General features: G+C 42.3%; 1 protein-coding gene across 3 annotated transcripts in view; it reads right to left on the reverse strand.

The window, feature by feature from the left end:
- DIAPH3 (diaphanous related formin 3) overlaps positions 1-23,172 on the reverse strand; it is a 581,492-nt gene that overhangs the window by 405,443 nt on the left and 152,877 nt on the right. The window lies entirely within an intron of this gene.

Raw genomic sequence — 23,172 nt, forward strand, 5'->3', positions numbered from 1 at the left:
TTAAGGTGTTTGATGAATTAATGCATTAGGGATTTTTGGCTAAGAATGCTTTGTTTAAGAACCTAACGTAAATAACTGAAATAAATAATCTGTACATGTGAATATATATTAAAAATGTGACATGATGAAAAATGGCAACTTAAACTTCACATGCAGAAAAAAAGAAAAGTTCTTTAAAGCCAAGATGTAGATCAGTCTAGACAGAGTGTAAAAACTCTGAAGAGAACAGACATATAAAATGATTTCCTTCTTCATACACGAAAATGTCGAGATGCACAGAAACACATGGGGGAAAATAGCTCTGAATACTCCTTGTCAATTTAAGTGTCTTTTGTGCAGTGATTTTATGATCACTCTTAAACAACCAAAAGCAAGTTAATATAATCATCTTCCCAGAAGAGTCAGATGAGCAAATGCAAAACCTTTGCAAACTCTCATAATGAATTATGCAACTCAGTGAAAGAGCCTACAGAAATTCTCAAACTGTTATCTGAAATGCTTTATATTTTTTAGTTTCAATATTTTACAAAAAATCTATTTACTGATAAATTTTCAGCTTAGACAAGTATTGCATATCACTAGAAAAGTCTACTCCTGTTTTCCAATACAATAATTTTATTCCCATTTCTAGCCTTGATGGATAATGAGAAAATTAAAATTTCAAATGGCCTGGAAATGACAGATGGGTTTAACTATGGCAAAGTGCCCAATCAGAATTTAAAAGGTATTTCAAGTCATTGCTTCAACCAGATGATCTAGAACTAGGGAAAAATCCAAGACCCATATTACTGGCAAAGGGTGATCATAAATCCTATTCAAGGATAGAGACAGATTCTTTCTATTGCTCCAAATGCTCTCTCCCAGCTAGTCAACAAATCTTCCAGCTAAAGTTAGTTCTCAGTCAATTCCCAAATCAAAGAAAAGCCCAAGATCGCAGAAATTGAATTGATGAAAAAAGCAGACAGCAGAATCTCATCAGCGATATATATCCATACTTTAAAACCTGAAAGAGAAAAGAAACCCGTGGAACAGTATTGTCACAGGAATTGCAATACTACTGTTTTATTAAGACAGTGTCCTCATAAGAGAAGGATGAACACTAGATAATAACTAATAAAGCTAATAATCTTAAATGAACTCTAAGCGTAGCCTAATAAGTGTTTGCTTACGTATAAAATGCATTTTGCCCTCCCAAAGAAGGCATTAATCTCCATCTAACTTTTGTCCTGCACTTAGGACGGAAGAATCCCATGCACTGCTAGAAGAGAGAAGAATAAGGGGGGATTTGATATCAGCCTTTAACTACTTGAAAGAGGGTTCCAGGGAGGATGGAACTAGGCTGTTCTTAATGGTAGTAGATGACAGAACAAGGAGCAATGGTCTCAAGTTACAGTGGAGGAGGTCTAGGTTGGATATTAGGAAAAACTTTTTCACTAGGAGGGAAGTGAAGCACTGGAATGGGTTACCTAAGGAAGTGGTGGAGTCTCCATCCTTAGAGATTTTTAAGATCCAGCTTGACAAAGCCCTGGCTGGGATGATTTAGTTGGGGTTGGTACTGCTTTGAGCAGGGGGTTGGACTAGACGACCTCTTGAGGTCCCTTCCAACCTCAATCTTCTATGATCTATTATGCCAAAAAAATGTTTTAGGGACAATTATTAAGAGGCCTGATCACAACTGCATACTGCTAGCCAGGGTGATCTCTGAAAGACAGGTAGGATATTCTAAGGTAGGACATTAAGCCTTTGAAATGAAGTCATTAATCATCATTAATTATTCCTAAATATATCATCTAGGAGATGGAGAACTAACTTGCTTTACAAACCCTTATTGTATCTGTCTGTCTTCAGAAACATGTCTGGTGAACCAGGGAAGAGATTTAATAAGCAGGTAGAAGTGAGACAAAGGAAGAGCTGATGTCTGGGTTCCTAAAGAGGCTGTAAGCCTGACCAAAAAGTGGTAGAGTGTTTATGAACTGGTTTAGATGGATTTGAGTTACCATGGGGTGAGAAATTTAAGGTGTGGGCAAAAAAACACTCTCAAAGACCATTGGGTGGGGGTGCGGTTGGGGGCAGCTACTAAAGTCTGCAGCTCCCTCTCCCTCTCTTCTAGCAGTTTTAATAGCTACAATAAAGAGTGTCTTATTGAAAGATGAAATAGCAAACATTCTCTCATGGGTTAAAAGAGAGGCCTCTTGAGCTGAGTAAACACTAGATTAAAGTCCAGCGCATGTGTGGCTTTTCTGGCCACAGTGCAGATGATGATTAATGACTTCAAGGACCTTTTTGCTATATCATGGCTCTATATACTTTTTTGCTTGACTAAACACGCAATGAGCAGAGATGGAGTTAAGACCTTTTTTTTTTTTTTTTAAACAGAGAATATAGAAAGTACTATGTATGGATTGAATAGCAGCTGATGCTGGGTTTATGTTCTTGTTGGTCAACCATAAAGTGAACCTTTTCCACTTAGAATATCTCTACACTTAAAGCTGAAAATATAAATTCTAGCTTGAGGAGACATACCCACCCCAGCTCTGATCAAGTTAGCATGCTAAAAGTAGAGCACAGACATAGCAGTAAGAGGAACTAGCCACACCAAATACACATGTAAGACACTAGGAACATACTCAGTGTGGCTACCTCCTCCCTACACTGCAGCTACTCACTATTTTTTAGCATGCTAAATTGATCAGAGCTAGGGTGAGAATGTATTCCTCAAGCTTGAATTTATACCTCAAGCTGTACCCTTACAATCATAACATAGATAAGTTGACTGCTTCCTGGAGTTAATAGAATCTCCCGTACCATTTCCAATTCGGACAGTTTAGATCTGTCAAACTCCTATGGAACCACACTGACAAGTGGAGATGGTCTCAGCCCAGATGGCAATCAAACCTCTCTGCTGGGTCTGTAGGTCTGGAATCCCAAGAACTACTGTTCCCGCAGCAAGGGAATCTTAGCGTTCTTCTTCCCCCTCCCCTTACCCCTTCCCCTTTACTTCAGAACTCACTGAATTATAGGAATTGGGATGGATGCAGAGAAAACCCCAATCTCCCATCAAAATGAAATGCATTGAAGACGGATGGGTTCTCTGCCACAATTATCCTGCAAAATCTCTCACATTTGGAGAGGTATCTGTTGCAAACAGACATATTTCCAGATACCACCAAAAGGAGGAAATGTCATTTACTACCAAATTCTTGACTGACCACTCGTGCCAATCATGTAAGTCTCTGCTCAGTTGACATGCCAGCATATTGTCCTTGCCTGCAAAGTGAAGAACTATAAGGACTACCATGTAGAAGAGAAAGGACTTGAGCACCCAATGTATTGTTAGATCTGAGGCAGAGTGCAGAGTGCCATGACCCTGAGTATTATCAATTATTGATTAATCATTTTTGTAACAGTAGTGCACAAGAACCACCCAAGAATGGGGCCCCATTATCGTAGGCACTGTACAAAAACTCTGAGTACTAGACCAGTGTTTCTCAACCTTTTAAGTAGCAAGTACCCCCTAACTTCTGAAAATTTTAATAAGTACCCCAACACTCAATTTTCCACTCTGAGAAATACAATCTTTTTACCCTTTACTGCTGGACAACTGCATTTCTCATAAAGCAAGCGAGTTCTGCAGTACTATGTGGCTTGTGGCAGATCACAAAACCCCCTGCTGTTTGTCCGTGGTGTTCTCCTCACACAGGTGGGAACTTGAGAGGTATGAACAGGCACTATCAGCCCACCAGAGTGGATAGCAGCACTCCCCATGGCTGTCCCTAGGGGGGGTGTAGGCCTGGGGCAAATCACACTGTGTGGGCCCTTCAACATTTTTATACTGGTAAAAGCTGGGGATGTCATGGTTGTCAATTTCAATTGACTAGTAAGCCTGTGGGTAGAGCCCAGCTCCAGGACTAGGCAAGCAGCTGGGCTCTCTGCCTGGCTTTCTAGGCATCGGACTTGGAGCCAAGGAGGGGAGCTGCCACCTGGGCAAGTTGCAGTAGGCTGCCATCTGGCTGCCAGCCCAGGAGGTGGGCAACTGCCACCTGCTCCAAGCTGGGGTGGAGCAGGCAGTAGGCAGCTGCTGCTGGTCTTCAAACTGGGGCATGGGAGGCTGTCTCTTGGCTCAGAGCCGGGGGCGTTGGTGGCAGCCACCCAGCTGCAAACCCAGCTCGCAAGGCTCAGGAGGCTGCCGCTGGGCTCCCACCTGGGAGTGGGACTGGGCGGGACATAGGTGGCTGCCGCATGGCTTCCCAAAAAGCCAGCAGCTGCTGCTCAGCTTCCCAGGACTGGGGCGGCTGCCGTCTATCTCCCAGCTAGTAGGTGGGACCGGGCAGGAAGCCAGCGGCTGTCGCCTGCCTCCCCTAGAAGCCGGCAGATGCCGCCTGCCTCCCAGCTGGGAGCTGGAACTGGACTGGAAACGGGTGGCTGCAACCTGGCTTCTCCAGAAGTCGGCGGCTGCTGCTCACCTCCCTTCACTGGATTTTTCACCGTGTACCCCCTGCCTATGTCTCGCATACCCCCAGGGGTACACGTACCCCAGGTTGAGAAACTATGTACTATAAGTCCCTGGCCCAAATACCTTACAATCTAAATAGACAAAACAAATAAAAGAGCTAACTAAAATCTAACAAAGGAAAGAAGATAAAACTGAATAATCAACTCCAATAAATTCAAATCCAATCACACAACATGGTTCCTGGTCAGTCTGCTACTACCATTGGAAGGAACTGATGCACTCAGCATGTTCCACCCTCTTTTATAATCTCACTCTGAACATTCACAACTGTGAAGGAAGGTGCAAAAGCTGCAATCCTGCAAAACAATATGCATGGACACACCCCAGCACCAGTACTGATATCCATGGAGTTCTGCATTGGAGCAGAAGTTCCATTAAATGTAGCTCCTTAGAAGATCAAGCCCATAGTTTGTAGCTAAGCAACATTATGTCATACGCCCAACTATTAAATACATATAATTATAAACTTGCAATATCATAACTAAGATTTTAAGTGGAAAAAAAATCAAACCTATATATTGTCTTCCTACACCAAAAGTAATTCAGCCCTTTTGTATTTGCAGCATTTTGCATTACTGTCATGCACAACTATCAAAGTTGTACTACAATGATCTTATACCCAAATACTAAATCAACTGGGACCTTGAGTGTGAGGCAGGGTGCTTAGCCAGCCCTTTGTCACACCAGTCCCAATGACACACTTGTACCTGATTAGTCAATGGGAAGCAGCTGTCAGTCTAATTAGCCAAGGGATACATACGGATTCCCCATTCTGTGCGAATCTTCTTTGACCTCTTCTTCCGAACCGGGGAGAGAGATCATTGCTGAGCTGAGGAAAATGTCGCCAGAGGTGCACTGCACAACAAGGCCACCATGCTCGGTGCCAAGTGCAACCTGCCGGGCTCCATGACTGGTCTAAAAACTGACTCCATCAGCATAGCCCTGAGACATATATTCTGGTCTTTCTTAGTCTGCGGGCAAAAACTTACAAATCTTACATCTCTCATGGATGTGAGCTTCCCCCAGACACTTTGGACAACTTCAATGAGGGTCGCTCCTCAGCATAGACTTCTGACATGAAGCACAGGCTTTTAAGGCCCAGAGAACACGACATGCCCTGACCCTGTGATTCTAATAACTAACAAATTAGCACTAACTGTAACCAAAAAAGTAACTATATACACTAAGACGATGCATAAACCACTAGGTTTAACGAAGAAAACTTGTGAAGGCAAGAGACATTCCAACACCATCACTGGTTGCAAGAAGGAACTGAGAGGAAGCGGGAGCCGGAGGCACCTATAAGCAGGCAAATGTGCATGCCACTACAGGGGGCGCTGGAGCTGGCTTGTACTGGTACCATTAGGGGAAAAAGTTTTCTGGCACCAGTGCATGAGGCGCGTGCACGCACCCCTAAATTGGGAATAGACATGAGAAAGCACTCAAAGAAGAAACATGGCATTTGAAAAAGAGACTGCTAGTCATGCTAGCTTAAATCATTACCTGTGGTTATTTAAGGCACTATCAGGACCAAGAGGTAACACTACATCATATGTTGCTGCAAAAAGGGGAGCACCACAATGGGTGATGATGAAAAAGAAAGCAAGATGTCTTCCTCCCTTGGAACAGGGTGGAAAACTCTGAAACTCCACATTGCCTCTTCCCACTCTGAGGAGGAGAAGTGCTCTGCTGCTCCAAATGATAGGATGGTCGAAGAATATTCCAAGATAAAATGTGGGTGGTGCAATCTACTATTGGCAAACAGGGGAGGATGTGTGGCCAGCATTATATCAGTAGCCTGTCCTGCCCACCATCAAGCACCAATTAAAGGCACCTTTTTAGTGCAGCAGGCACTACAATATCCAGACAGACACACCTCTTCACAGGAAATGAGGAGAGACTGTTATTCATAAGAATGAATAGATACTGGCTTCTCAAGGTCCTTACCTGAGCATGACAGGAGACAACATTGGGAAATGGGAGACCATGACTGGAGAGGGAGAGGAGGACACTGTCATGCATAGTTTTGTACACTAGGTACCCCTGGGGGTGAGGAGGGAGTTGAGAGGAAGTGTGTGAAGAAACATACTTTTATATATACACACACACAGCTGTCTCTTCACAACACATTCACTCATTTATTGCTGCTGTGTTTAATTTGTTGGAGTAAGTTTTGCTGTGAAGAAACATGACTTTTTCCCCCCATTTACATAATTTTGTTTTCTTGACAAGTACTGTGAAAACAGCAACAAATTTTGTTGGTTTACTATTATATGTGGGTTTAATGTTCACAGAGCAATTTCACAGGTAGCTTCTTCATAATTTCTCTCTTACCTGTTCTGGGTCTGGTTTCAGTGTAGCAGCCATAGTGTAGGTGAGTGGCATGTACGCATTGGGTGTTTGAATGGATCCTAGCGGGGATCACTAGGAAGATTTTGGATCACTTGTGCTGTAACTGTAACCTAAACTACAAATCAATAGTACTTATTCTATTTGCTGGAATGGCTACATTGTTGTATTTCTGTAACTTAACTCTTACACAAGGATAGATTGTTCGTCTATTGTTCAACCCCCAACCTGGAACACCAGTAGACTGCTTTTATCTGCTACCTACCCTTTGATCTGTCAGGTTTGGGTGACCCTTCCAGAAGTTTAAACTCCCACTGCCATAGATCTAAGAATCATTGGAGCACACAAGCTTTCCAATAGTCTCAGAGAAGGAGTAGAAGTTACGGATAAAAAAATTCCCATTTATTGTTTTAGGAAACAGTTTCCTAAATAAAAAAAGTTGGGTGAAAATGAGTAATTACTCACTCCAAAACTGTTTCTTTAGAATGTTTATAGGAGAACAACAAAGGAGTGATTATCACAGACATGCCTGCACACAACCCAAAGCAGGAGGATGAGGAGTTGCTAAGCAAAGCAGTTGTTGGATTGTGGTGGTTGCCTAATATTACACAACTGCATAATGTGTGTGGTTGGGAGCCAGCATGGGGCAGTTGTGTCATAGACACTGGCCCCGACTAACAAAGACAGAACTAACTAGCAAAACTAATAACTAAAAAATAAAGATCAAGTTTAACTCCTTTATTATTCCTCGTCAATATAAGGGACAGGGCAGATTGGCTCCTGAGGCTGTAGTCTGGCCCAGATTCAGGAATGAGGACTCAGCCTGCCACCAGAGGAACTCTTCCCTCTGCTTCTCCAACTAAGCATGAAAGTACATTTCCAACTTTTAAAACAAGACTGGATTTTTAAGGTACACTCTAGACAGAAGGAATTATTTTGGGGACGTTCTATGGCCTGTGTTATACAGAGAGTCAGACTAGATGATCACAATGGTCACTTCCAGGCTAGGAATCTATGCTATTCTAAAATACAGTAGTTGGCTCATTACTAGAGCTGGGGAAAGTACCTGAAAATGTTCTCAACTGACAGTAAGCAGTATTCTTTCTAATTTGATTATTATTGTGGTAGCACACCAAGTCTTGATTCAGATTCAGCACCCTGTTCTGCTAGTCAGGCTTTATACAAACAAATTAGAGTACGCTTCTCCTACCGTACCATCAAAATATGGCAGACAACGAACATACAAGCTGTGTACCTTTTTACAGCTTGCAACTTTTTTCCACATGCCAGAACCACTGCCTCACCCATCTGTCTAGATTCCAATCTGTCTAGATTCCGAATCCTCGTGACTATTCCCACTCCACATACTAGCTTGCAGGTTTAAAAACATCTAGCATCAGACTGCAGAAATGCTTACATAAGCCTGAGTTTCAAGATTTGTGCAGGATGCATTCTAACCTTTAAACAAGGTTTAAAATAAAAGTGTCTTAACTGTAACATCACTAACGTAACAATAATGACTTGACATATTAGTTACAAAACTAACACTGCTGAGAACAAAAAAAACTTTAAAGAACTCAATAAGAGCAAATTTAATCTTTTATGAGCATAATATTTTAAGTCTGAAATGCCTAGTGTAACTTTTGATTTATGTACTTCCAATTAGTAGTTTAAAGATAAGGAATAAAACAAAACTTAATTTTTTAAAATTCAAGCCTCCAGGGAGGCAACAGATAACTTAATAGAGGACTGTGAATAAAGCAAACAGGAATCACAATAAACTGTATTTTTATACCCACATTCTAAGTTGAAATGATGCATCTCAGGATGATCAATTCCTGCTGGATGGGAAGAATGAATATACCACCTTCTCTAATGGTACCTTGATGGTGGATGGGCAGGCCTATCTAAAATTTGTGTACTACCCTTTTTATAATCATTTACAATAAAACTTGGCAATTAATTAGCATTAAGCCTGTCTTTCATCATATCTATATTTTTGCTACCACAATTAAAATACCTTCTATTCCCTCACTGGCTACTTAATATTAAATTCAATTTTAATTAACATCTGCATAAATGTCATACCAATAACTATCAATATAGACAGCCTTTTCCAAAACACTAACATTTACCTAAAATACTTGTAAAAACAAAGTAGGAATAAATTATATTTACAACATGACCTGGGTTATGTCATAACTTATCACTGAGCTATCTCACTTTAATTCACCCATTTTACCAAGCTTTGCTTGACTATTGTCAAGCCTATGTTTAGCAAATAGATTTTTGGGCCTATTTATATTTCAAAACATATTTCTATATAATATAAACAAGAATCATTTCTAAAGGCCATACTAGTCATGTAACATTTTATGACTTTTCTATCAAAGGTAATTTTGAAAGCATCAGAAATACTACATGGGAGCTATCACTGTTTTATAAGAAGATACTGAATTCAATGTCCGTTTAAAATATGCTGTTTTCATATGCAAACTATTTCCTGAACAGATTGTGAGACTTGTCATTCACAATTCACAGATTGTTACCAGCAATTTTACATTTTAGTGTGTTTTTATTCCCATTTACAATATTAGACTTTACCACTAGGACCAGTACATATGTATGGGTTCAGTTTTAAATTCCATAGTCGAGCTCCTAAAGAGGCTGATGATGCATAATTATCCAGAGCTAAGGTAGTTTGCTAAGTGCTTTTTAAAAGTTAGAAGCAATTAAACCTTCCAACTGCTTTCTACAGAAGTTCTCCTCTGCTGTATATCTGGATCTGCATTGTGGTATGACATCATGGAAGTTTGGCATTTTGCAAATAACATTTTCATGATAATAATAGGGTCAGTCACACCTAAAGCAAAATAAGTAATTGCGGAAAAAGAAGCTGGGCAGTTTATGTATTTATGGTAGAGTGTTAATGCCAGTGCAACTCATCCTACTTTGCTAAAAACTAACCTTTCAAGTGCTAAAAACCACGACACAGAAGAACTAAGCTATAGAAGACTCAAACTTCTTATTCTGGACTTGACATTTGAGGGTGACAAAGAAAGAAAGAGTTACGCTTTCCTAGTGTCTTATGCTAACTTGTCGCATGCTACATAGAGATTAATTGCCTGTATTCTGCATATGGATTTTATCATGCAAATGTTTCCTGTACTTAAAATGTGTTTCCTCCTCCAGTTCTACCATATTCTCGGAAAGAGAGCATTATTTCTCTACCTGCATTCACTACCATATAGACAATTCTAAGAATGCTAAGAATTCTCACTTGCTCTTTACCCTCTAACACCCCCTCAGCTCCATTCCCTCAGGACTACTAGTACCCCCAATTTCCATTTTATTCCTTCCTTTTACTCCACACCCCTCATTATTGTTTCACATGCCATTTTCAAAACTGAAGTATGTTCTGGCATTCTCCCTTTTCACTACATACTTAGCTGTCACCAAGGTCCCTAAAAACCTCTTTCTGACTCAATCTCAAGATTCCTACTCCTTCGTCATCCTCCTTGATCTCTACCACTCATATTAAATGCTCTCTTTGGGGTCCCATCCACTCACTACTTCAACTGTCATCTGTATACCAAATCACAACATCCTCACACCGAATCAAGTTCAAATTTCTTGTGCTAATAACCAAAACTGTTCATAAATCTTCCCCTCCCTATTTCAACCCTTACCACCAGCTCCACCAATCACACACCTGCATCAACCAACATTTAAATGACTAGGACAAGAGGCAACAGAGGTAAGAGGCTGAGGGCAGTTTGGAAGTGTCATTATTAATTTATGTAATTACCAACTTTATTAAAAACAAAGTTAAAAGGCTTACATCTGGTTTCTAATCAACTTTGCAGTTTCCACATGTGAGTTGCTCAAAAGGAACCAAGTTATTTGCTAAGGAAGCCTTAAAAATTGACACCAGGCTAAATAAGTTTTGTACATCTTTTACACACTTAGCCCTTCTATACTTCTTCAATCAAAAGGGAAAAAATTCACATTAATACTATCATATTGGTATTAACCAGTCATTGAAAGATTCTCCTACGACTGAGAATATTATTTCAGCAATAAACTCATTTATTTGCAAGTGCTCATAGTTCATTTTATATCATTGCATTCTTTAACAGATTATGTGTTTGATCAAAAACTTCAGTGGATCAGGGATTACTATTTGGCAGAGGCTGGGAAGGGCCGACAGGATGGATCACTTGATAATTACTGGTTCTATTAATTCCCTCTGAGGCACCTGCAATTGGCTACTGTCGAAAGACAGGATACCGAGCTAGATGGATTATTGCTCTAACCCAGTATGTCCATTCTTAGGTTCTTATCATCGAGCAACATTGCTAAATTCTGCAGTGCACAGTACTGCATCTGTCTGTGATCGTTAGTATTCTGCAGCAGCAAAGCCTCCTCTATAGAAAAGGGGGACTTGTGTGAAAGCTCTACTTTTTTGCCTCAATCTTGGAGAAATAAGATCAGATGGGAATATATGCTTTGTATGTAAATATATGGCCTCATGTTTAAACTAAGGTTGTACGCTGGCCACAAAGTCATCCACATCCTCTTTTCACTTCTCTTCATCTGATAGATGACAAACATACACTGTCAATTTATAGCAATCTAGCATTAAAATATACCTCATGCAAAGAAATATTTGCCAGACACAAGGAGACAGGTGCCATAATATTTTTAACCTTACATTTTATTTTACCTGAAAGCAGATGCAGCTGCTTTGAGTAATTTTTTAAAAGGGTAAATTTTAAAATATTATGAGGTCTGGACTCAGAGTAGACTCCTGTGAAGACAATTTTCTAGCTTTAATTGCCCTATAGTCTGAAAGGTTAATTTCCACTGACTGAGACAGTGTCTATCACTGATAAAATCTGCCACCTATTGAGCTATTTGCTTTGTCAAACATAGTAGCAACCAGAGATTGCTCATTAGAGGCTGACTCAGTCAGCACAATGGTGGCAAAAAAAAGACTAGGAAAAGAGGGACTTAGAACATATCCCAACTTGGTACACTGCACACTTTTGGACTAAACTCCCTGCTGTTAACTTGATAGTTAGACATTATATGTGATTAATAAAAAGGAACATAGGTGAAAATATGACAATTTACTGTAGATTAAGACCAAAAACAAAATATTTTCCCTTTAAAGGTGATGTACAAAGGAAAATTCAAGGTCTTAAGCCCTTTTTTGCTTTTTTATCATGTATAAAATGGTGCAGAAAATGTTTTCAAAGGTTTGAGAAGCAAGGTCCTGTTTATTTTTCATATTAGAAATTCAGGTCCACTTTAGCCTAGAAGAATCTATATTAACTGAAAAACTAGTGAAATTATAATATCACAAGAGGCAAGACAATAGGTGCTGTGAAATTAGGAAAAGAATGATTTTTAGTTAGACTGTGTAAAATTTGTTTTGTATTATTATATATTCAACTTCAAATGACTAATTAAAATTTGAGAAAATAGGATTGTTAAAGTTTAACACTACATCATTTTTAAGAAAGGGGTCCCTTCTATAGATCCCTGTGGGAAAAGGAACACTATAAAACAGAAAATTGAAGCTTGTATTAGTTTAGGTAGAAGGAACAAAACTGGCCCCAGTACCGACCCTGGGGCACCCTGCTTGTTACTGGGTGCCAACTACACATCGAGCCGTTGATCACTACCCACTGAGTCCAATGATAAGGAGCTGGTGAAGTGGGTTCAGATCCCTGTTGGGGGTTGCACTCCTTCTGTTGGAAACAAAGGTGGATGCACCCAGAAATCCATTTAGATAGTGTCTGTTTGGAGATAGCAGAACCTATAAATCATTCGAAAGTCGAAATGAAAAGCCTCAGTGACTTTCTGAAGAGCTTAGTTCTTTCAGACTAAAGCACGTCTGATGTCCACAGTGTGTAATATTGAGTCCTGTTTACTCCCCTCATTATTTCTAAAAACTTTTGGAAGATGGGATTGGTTAGGTCAAGTGAAAAGAAGAGGGTATTTTGGGTAATAGTTTAGGATAAGGTCTTACAGTAACCTTGTCCTTGAAAGATAGTGTACATGCCATGAAGGGCCCCTAGTTCTCCCACTCAAGCAAATGTGATAGCGATCAAGAAGGCCACCTTCATCAATAGGTGTGTCAGAACATGTTGCTAATGGTTGGAATGGGGCTCCAATAAAGGAGTGTAGAACCAAGTTCAAGTCCAAGGTGGGGTAGGTACTTGAATTTCAGGGTAAACCTTTCTGATACCCTTAAAAAGCAGTTTGTGATAGGATGGGCAAATATAGATAACACATCCACATGGTGGTGAAAAGCAGTGATAGCCATTGTTGGAGGCCCAGTACAATTTGAGTTGCTTGACCACTGTCCTACAGGCTTAGCATAGCTTCAGTTGCTTGCTTGGCTATTCTGACTCGTGTAGCATGACATCTTCCAGTTGGCAAAGACTGAATGACCTTATAGATGTCTGAGTTTCTGCATACCACGGCACATAATAAGACAAAATACAGATACTGTATAGATTGCAGCTGCACATAGATAACGGTGATGGGAACAACAAAGTTATCCTTGAATGTCTGGCGGTACACTTTTTCAAGGGGTATATTTTTACTCCGCCCCTCTTAACACCAGATGTTGTTTTGATGACCCCAATTATCATGGTGAGAATGGAATGTAGTTAAGGGTGGAAACCCAATGTAGGTAATTAGAATATATGATAATCAGAGAGAGATAATTAAGTGAGGGTTGTTTATGGAAGGGTGTAAGTAGTTACCACTTAGACAAAGGCGGGGGGCTCCATCAACACCTGACTCCCTGGGAGGTGCTGCCGGTTGGACCAGAGGATCCACTGACTCCCTGGCAGGGCTCCTGAAGAAAGCTGTTCCTGTATACAGCCTTCTGAGTAACTTCTTAACTCTCCAGGCTTAGTGAGTATGATAATATTGTAGTTAATTTTCCGCTTTGTATCTAACTAATATATTTATAGAAAACCTTGCACATTAAACCTTATTGATCTGCAAATCGGGTATACCGTGTCTCACTGGTATCCACACTGATCACAAAGTGTCCAGAATCAACAGCCATGAGGTGTATTCTAATTGAGCTAAGAAATAGGATAGATTTCTTAAATTCCAAAAAGTATTCTAGCATCATCGGTAAGAGGGTGGTAACAGCCCAAGCTTGTTTGTTTCAGCACCATATGTTCAGTCTCTTCCATTTATGCAGTTAAGTATTTTGTGTGGTTGTCCTTCTGCAGTTTAATAATACCTCCTTCACCTTTTCCGATCAGATGAGTTAGTCGTGATGGAACCATGTAGAAGTCATGCTTGTAGGTGAAGCCTCTCCAGGTTTCTGTGATAAACCTATCCGGCATCCTGCAATAGAAGGTACGGTAGAAGAGAAAGCGTATGGGGGTAGTACATACCACCATCCTCAACAGATATAAGTGCAAAGTTTGTCTTGACCATGTGGGAGCTATCAAGATGACTTTGGTGGTGCTTGGTCCTTATTTTGTGTATTACCCTCCATAACAGGGGAACATGGGGAAATGCATATAGCAGTGGCATATTCCATTTGATGAGAAAGGCATCACCCAGGGATCAGGATCCCAACATTGCTCTCAAGCAGAATTGTGGGCATTTGTAATTCTGGGATGTTACGAAGAGATCGATGGATGGGTGATTAATGTCTGTTGTTTAGTCCCCACTCATGGTCCTGAGAGAATGCTCTGCTCAACGAATCCGCTGTGGTGTTTTGACATCCTGGGAGATACAAAGCTAATAGGTAGACATTGTGCCAGATACACCAATTCCATAGTTTGATGGCTTTGATGCATAGGGAGTGAGATCTTGCCCTTTTTTTTGATGGTTTATATAAAACATGCAAGCAATGTTGTCCGTCGTTACCTCTATGGTCTCATTTCTGATTAAGGGCAAACATTTCGAGCATGTATTGCAAACTGTGTGTAGTTCCATGAGTTTTATGTATAACAATGTCTCGAAAGAAGACCATGTGTCCTGAACTGGGTGGTGCTGTAGGTGAGCCCCCCCAGCATATCAAGGATGTGTCTGTTGTGAGAATCATTGCACAGACTTTGTGCAAGTGGGTGTATTAGAGTAGAGAGGCACTGAGCAGCACAATGAAGTGCTTGCTCAGGTTGTGTTTGTGTGGAAGGTTCTTAGTCAGTCCTGAATGCAGCGCATGAGAAGTCATGCATGTTGTATCATGAATGTGATTGCCACCATGCATCCTAATAGCTGGAGGCAGGTCCATGCCAATATCTGTGGGCTGATCAGGACTGTGCAGATCAGATTGATTATAACAACAAATCTGTTCATTGGTAGCGATGCTTTAGCCTCCAAAGTATTGAGATGGGCCCCAATGATGTCCAGTTTTTGCACAGGTATCAGTGATTTTTCTATGCTGAATTGCAATCCAAGGCAGAAAAAGAGGGTGATTGTCTTCTGAGTCTAGAGCATCTGCCCAGTTGAGTGCCTTTAGTAGACAATTGTCCAGATACGGGAAAATTATCACTCCCTGTCTGCGGAGGTGTGCTGCCACTACCACGAGAATTCTGGAGAACACCCGCAGTGCTGTCAAAAGGCTGAAAAGTAGAACTTTGTATTGATAATGTTTCATCCCCAGAGTAAATCTAGTCCTGTAAGCAGGACGCATGGTTACATGAAAATAGGTGTCTTGGAGGTCGAGGGCTGAGAATCAGTCCCCCAGGTCCACTGCTAGTATTATTGTTGCTAAACTGACCATCCTGAACCATTGGATCCTTATGAATGTACCAAGCTTTCTGGTGTCTAGAATAGGTTTCCATCCGCTATTGTTTTTCTGGGTTAAGCAGTAGTAGGAATAAAAACCCCTTCCCTCTGTGTTGTGATGGTACCTGTTCCATGGTATTCAGATATAGGAGGCGGTTTACTTCTTGCTGTAGAAGGTGTTTGTGAGAGGGGTCCCTTGAAGGGGGAGGAGGAGAATGGGATTGAATTGTCTGTGTGGGTTATTTCTAGAACCATTTGTCCATGGTGATGGATTTCGATGGTGAATAGAAAGAGGTCAAACGGTGTGCCAAATGGGGGATGGTTGGTGATGGTGTCAGCACTGAGGAATGGAGAAGCTCGCTCCGGCCGTCGACCAAACCTCAAAATTGTTGCTTTGCAAAATGGTTGTTGGGATGCCGATGATTGAAGCACAAGACAAGGAGAGTGCATATATCATATGAATAAACCTGACTGACACTGATTATTTGGTCTCTTGAGTATATTCCATAACAAACCCAAGTGAGGTTTATCACAATTTATTAACACAATTTATCAACAATTGTTATCTTTCAATTTAAAAAGCATGAAGAAAACTCACCCACAAAAGCAAAGAAAAAGAAAAACTGTACTAGACTGTGAATGTTAGTTATACTAGACTGTGGTGCTGTAGTAGCAGCTGCTACAGCAGGTTAGTTTTAACAGTATCCAGTGCCAAACTGGATCTCTTATGCAATCAGTAGGGCTTGTTTACACTGAGCAGCTCTCTTGGCACTGCAGTCACTGATGCAGCAGCATCGATTGAGCGGTTCTGGTGAAGACACGCTCAATCGATTGCCGAGTGTTCCTCCTGTTGACTCCGGTACTCCACCAGAACAAGAAGAATAAGCTATGTCGACGGGAGAGCAACATAGTGTACTGAAGACAGCACAGCTATATGATGAAAGATACGCCAATGTCAGTTACATTACTTGTATAACCTAACTTGCGTACCTTGCATCGACAGAGCTGCACAGAGTAGACAAGGCCTGAGTCAATGCTGTAATCTAAGACAGTAAAATATTTTCACTTCAAAGTGTAAGTTTTCCTACTTGTGCTTAATACTGAAATTTAAAATGGCCCTAGTTAGGCTTTGAAGTTAATGTCTAAAAAGGGTGCAGCTGCTATTTGGATGGCAACACTTTTCTGCCAGGCAGGATTAACAAGATATCAGCAAAGTTACCTTGCAACAGACAAAGTAGAAACTATTTTCAACAATAAAAACTTTGATTTTGCATATAGTTGCAAAGAATGCTACAAAATACATCAAACTGCAGAAGCCTAAAAAAAGTCAGAGAAGTTAGTTTATGAGGGATTTAGGAGCTCCTCTACCCGAGAATATAAATGGACAAGGCTTTTTCATTATTTAAAATTTTACTGCACATTCTTTTCAGATGTATTTCACTAGGAAAAATGTTGTGCTCTTCATTCATGTTAGCTAGCCTAAAGTAGGACACACATTATGTAAACCCTAGGCTCACCATCAGTTCTACCTCGACCTACTAACTTCTGTTAAACCTAAAGTCTGCCTTGTCTTCAGTAGAATTTTACCTCATGTTAGCTAATATAAGTAAAGATGCACCATTTTTTCCTATGAAGACAAGGCCTTCCAAAGATACAATCTCATTCAGGCATATTATCTCAACTGCAGGATCTACGCCATGAAGCTCGTTAAAAAGGAACACTCCTCTCCAGGAAAAAGACCATGCTTCATTACAAATGCCACTAAGAATTTTATCATGCTTAGTAGAGTTTTTTCAGTTTCTTGGAATCTTAACTTCGCCCATCTCAAACTTAGCAAAGGAACCAGTCAGTCATTAAATGCGAAGTTTTAAGTTTCAAACTTCAGAATCACTTTTGGGATGAGTTCAAGCTTAGAATTGTTGTCGGAACAAGAATATATCCTGTAATTTAGAGAACACAGTAGAAAATGCCCCAACTTTAACTATACATTACTATGAATGAAAGCTATGATATGCAATATAGGTAAGCAATATGAAATGAAAACCTCAACTGTGTCATTGCTTGACTTCAACTGCATTAAAATTAATTTTTTATTAAGATACAATTCCATGCCCTCAACATTCAAAACATTGGAATTTCTCCTCAATTTTTCATCAGTATGGCACATAATCTCCTTTCCATGCATTTAGCTGGGTGTGAAAATCAAGATAAATTAAAATTTACTCTAACAAAACAAGTAATCCCAATATTTTTCTGTCTCATTTGCCACTACAACTGCCAGTGTTCGTTTTACCAAAAAAATTCTTGACAGGCAGTCTTTCCATAACTTTGCACAATTTCTTAAGATCCAAAAAGCTTGCCATCAGGCAAAGCAATAAGTACATTTACAGTTTTCAGTGGATCACTCTCAAAACACATTCAGCCTTCAAGTTACAGACATGTTCGTCAATGCAGGTTTGAAAAGGTCAGTTGTTAGTGTCAAACTGAACTGCCACGTTGCATGTCTATATAGATCAGACAGATAATCAAACTGAATATGCCAAATAAATTACAGCCGTCAAGTTTTAGTCTTGTCAAAAACTCCATCAAAATTAACCAGCAGGTCACTGTAATTTTTCTAGTAGTTTACAACAGATTCATATATGAGATCTTACCTACATTTTTTCAAAAATCTGGAAGAGCCTAGCAACCATTTATAGAATGTGGCAAAGGGTGGATTGATTTAAATCAATGTGATTTAAATCACCAATTTGAATCACGATTTCAATCAGTAAGCAGTAAACCTTGATTTAAATAACTATACTGTTTCATATTTGTAAATTTTAGCTATTTTCCTACACAAAGATTGAGTCACATGGGATGGTAACTATTAAAACATGCTGATTGGCAACTAGATATAGCCTTTACACTAAAAATGCTAATTTTTGCTAACCAAGATTGTGTATCTACACGTATCAGTTTAAACAATCATATAGCCTGACAGACATTCATTCATTCTTAACTTTTAATATTTTATGATGTTAAAAAATGATGAATGATGCATTTCTTATTTACAGGACTAATTTTTTATTTGTGATTGTGTGAAGCTCTATATTTGAATTAAAATTTAAATTCAATTAAAAATGCACAAAAACATTCTGTTTTCATAATTTAAAGAAAAATACCTTAAGTGTGCTGGATATAGAAAAAAAATTATAAAGTTTGTATTTGAATTTATGTTATTAAACAAAGGAAGAAGTTAGTGAACTGAACAGATTGTTTCTAGTCACCCTGTACTTCAAGATTTTAGAACTAGATGATCTCATCTCCTCACACCTAGTTTTATTCAGAGTTTGGAAAAAGGAAAAACAAGCTTTCGTGCCTTTTCAACTTCTAACCAGTTTCTTAACTTTCAATGAATTAGTCATTGAACTCAAATCACCAAAGAAAGTAAATTAAATAAAATATTATCTCTGTACCTGCAAAAGAGTTTACTGCTGTCAAAAGGTGGTTTAGCATTTTAATAAACTCTGGCTTGAGCAAGTAGCCAGTGGCTTTCACCAGTTCAGTAGTTTAACTTTCTGCAAAACATTAGCAGCAAATATGTAGTGCTTATTTTTAGTTAATTTATAATATTTCCAACCGCTTATAGTAAACTGACACCGTAACATGAATAGGAAATTATGACAGCCTAATTTTAAATACATTTCTAAAAAAAGAAAAATGCAATTTTTATAAAAATCCATCTATCTACACACACACTTTTTTTTTTTTTAAATCACTTCTTGAAGAACCACAGTTACTACAAGGTAAGAAACCATTTCTTCTTCTTAAATGCTTGTCCATATTATATGCATATAGCCCACCATTGGTGACTTCCAAGCAGTAATCTTGGCTGGAGGTGGGTACCATGAGTCCATTTAAATAACGAATAAGACAGCTGCCAAAATTCATATCTGTTCAGGTCACTTCTATGATAGCATAATATTGGGTAAACATGTGACTTGAATATATGATCCTGAGAAAGTCTACTGTCTTGACTAAGAGAAAATAGGAATCAATGGCCAAGGGTTCAAAAAGAGGGCCCATGAGCCTTAAGACCAAATTTAGGTCCCAAGGAATACTCTCATTTACAGGGGGATGCAGCAAGGCACTGTGGCCTTCCTCGGAGCCTGGGCACAAGGAAGGGTCACGATGCCACTGCTGGACAGAGCAAGGCCCTACAGGCCAAACACCCCGGAAGCAGAGGGGCAGAGCCAGGATAGGAAAGAGAAGTATTAAAGGTCAGCCTAGCAGTTCAGTCAAGGGGAAGCTGCTGCCAGAGACAGATGTGTCTTCCCAGAAGCTGCAGTCTGGGCCTGATCCAGGCCCTGTGGCTGTTCAGAGCAACCGCCCCACTGACCGGAGCCTCCAAGGCCTGCCTGGACCATCGGGCCCGAGTGACTGGACAGAGCCGCTGGGCCTGAGTGACTGGGAAGAGCTTCCCGAGACCACTTAGTGGGAGAAATCCCCTGAGGCCGGCCCAGACCTGGAGGAGCTGCCTGATATCAGGGAACCACTAGAGCGGCCTGAGCCTGGTGTACCAGAGGACCCCCTGCGATCCTGGGACCTGGAGGACCTGCCCTCCGCTGACGACCCTGAGGAGTTTCCAGACCTGCCGCCAGTCGACTGAGGGACTCGTGGGGCTCCCACTCGCCGTCTACCCCACCCACCTGGAAGGGTGCACCTGGCTGCAGGTACACAGGGACAGGGTGGGAGGAAGTAGCCCAGGGAAAGCAGACTATAGAGTGGCTGAGAATGTGGCTAAACCAGTCAGCATGTTGCGGCTAGATCCCCGCTGACCCAGTGGCAAACCACTTCGCCACTGTTAGAGCCCTGAGCTGGGACACAGTGGAGTCGGGTGGGCCTGTGTTCCCCTCCCTCCTTCTCTAACTTCCCTAGCAGTGCTTGGCTTCCTCTGAACTTGCAGACCCGAGGATACCAAGTTCTACCAGCCCCACCTACCTGCAAGGCCACAGGCTCTAGACTATTTTACCTGCCCTGCCTGCTTGGGGGCTGGGGGCTATTGACTGCCTCACCAGCCCTGCCCGACTTGAAGGCTGGGGGCTGTAAACTGCTTACCTGCTCCGCCCGCTTCAGGGCCAGGGGCAACAGACTGCTTACAAGCCCCACCTGCCTGAAGGCCGGGGGCCAAGATTACTTTGCCTGCCCCGCTTAAGTGCCGGGGGCTCTAGACTATTTTGACTACCCTGCCTGCTTAAGACTGCCTGAATAGCCTGGCCCACCTAGGGGCAAAGGCTAAAGACTCACAACTCAACAGCTTCTTCCCCTTAGAACGAGACCCTGTGGCCTTCCTCAGAGCCTAGGCCCGAGGAAGGGTTGCGACACCCCTGCTAGGTCGCGCCACCAGCTTACAGGGGATAATACCTCATAAGCCCTTTCATGAGGTGAAAAAATGTGTAATGCCCTTGTACTAGAGAGTTCATAACTGAAACAATCATTAAATGGACTCTCCGCAAGCTCAATGATAGATCTGAATTCTTTAATCCCAGAAGGTATTCAAAAATGTCAAGAAAAGGAGTTCTGGAAGGAGACAATTGGTGGTAACAGGCCAATATTGTAAATCTTTTCCATTTTGCCAAATACATACATCTGATAGAGCCTTTTTTTCTGTTATGAATGCATATGTTTGGTGGCTCTGAAAAACATGATCTCAAATGTCAGCCATTCTACATCCAAGCTGCAAGATTGGGAGCATGTAGATCAAAATGCAGGACTTTCCTGTTACATATTATGATTGGAATCAATGCACCATCGAATGGAAGATCTTGTATGGTCGGCTGAACCTCTTGGGACAGCCCTGACGACTAGAGCCACGAGGATCGTCACATGACTTTGGCCTAGGTCATAGCCCTGCTGGCAGCGTCCGCCGCGTCGCTGGTGGAATGCAAGGCCGCTCCTGCCACCGCAGTGCCCTCCTCGATGACGGTCGAGAAGTCCGCCGCTTGATCCTGGGGTAACACTTGTGGCAGGATCTTAGTGAGCCTCTGCAGTAAGGACCAGAGGTTGAGGTTATACCTCCTGAGGAGCGCCTGGTGGTTCGCAATCCTCAGCTGCAGAGACGCTGTTGAGTAGACCTTGCAGCCAAACAGGTCTCGCTTCTTGGCGTCCTTGTTTTTGGGGGTGTTACCCTGGGCCCCCTGTCTGTCTCGCTGGTTGACTACAACCACCACTAGCGAGCATGGGGCAGGGTGGTTACATAAGTATTCAAACCCCTCAGTGGGCACAAACTATTTCCTCTTGGCGGCCTTGGAAGTAGGGGGAACCGAGGCGGGGGTTTGCCAAAGGGATTTTGCCAATTTGAGTACCCTCTCATGTACAGGCAGGGCTACTCTAGATGGGCCTGCCATCCCCGGAACCCCGAAGAGTGGGTCCTCCTCCTCTGAAAGCTCTTTTAAGCTCTAAATTCAGGTTGCTTACTACTCTTTTTAGCATATCCTGATGAGCCTTGAAGTCAGGCAGCGGTGCCTACGGTCCCAGGAGGTCACATCGTCCGGGGATGAGGAGGAGGTTTGAGGAAGCGGCCCTGTGGAAGGGCCTTCCTCAGGGTCTGATCCCCCGTCGGAGGGATGGCCCTTATCCGGCTGGCTCGTAGGGGGTGTGGTGGCGGGGCCACCGATGAATGGACCGAGGCGGTAGCCTGGCCCACCTGTGTACCCCAAGGATCCCAATATGGCCACTGCCAAGGTCCCTGAGGCCATGCTGGAGCTGACATCGGTGCCGACTGGGACACCTGGTGCCGGGATCTGGATCCGGAGCCTCTGGACCTCCGCTTACTTCCCTTTGTAGGAGAGCGGCTCCTGCAAGACGATGATGGTGATCGCCGATGCCGTCGTCTGCGGTGCCGGCGTGGAGAGGAGCTGCTGGAGCTGGAATGTCTCCTCCCCCTTGACGTCTTGCGTTGAAACTTCCCCACTTGGGAAAATGTCATCGGGCAGCGGGATCCACGCCGGGCTAGGTGCCGGGGATCGAGACCGGTGCCGTGGTGTGCGGTGCCAAACTGGGCTCTCCAAGGAGGACTGAGAGGTAGAGCTACGGAGCCTGCGTGAACCTCTAGACCGCCCTCGGTGCCGCGGTGCTCGACGACTCGATGCCAGAGCTGGGAGGGGAGCCTGCACTCTCTGCCTTCCTTGACCGTCTGGGGGGGGAAGACTTGGACTCCTGTCTCCACCAACCACCGGGGCCACCCAACACGGGTTTAACCCAAGACGCAGGTCCCCTAGCCCTCGGCCGAGGGGGGGACGGAGGAGTGGGCAGGCCCATGAGGGCGCATGCCGAAGTGAACGCCTCTGGCGTCGACGGTCCTTGCAGGGGCGCTAACCCCACTCCCCAGAGTCGGGGAAGGCTCCCTGCGTGGAGATGCTGGTGCTGGAGTAATCTCCACAGCACGTGGCTGGGGCAACTCCTGACTCCACCCAGGCCGGACAGGCGGAGCGGGGGAGCCTTGGCGCACGGTGTCCTTGCGGCACTTTGGTGCCGGGCCCTGGATCAACGCC

This window comes from Emydura macquarii, unplaced genomic scaffold, assembly GCF_026122565.2.
Source record: "Emydura macquarii macquarii isolate MOO-44397 ecotype Brisbane River unplaced genomic scaffold, CSIRO-AGI_Emac_v2 contig_2473, whole genome shotgun sequence".
NCBI lineage: Eukaryota > Metazoa > Chordata > Testudines > Chelidae > Emydura > Emydura macquarii.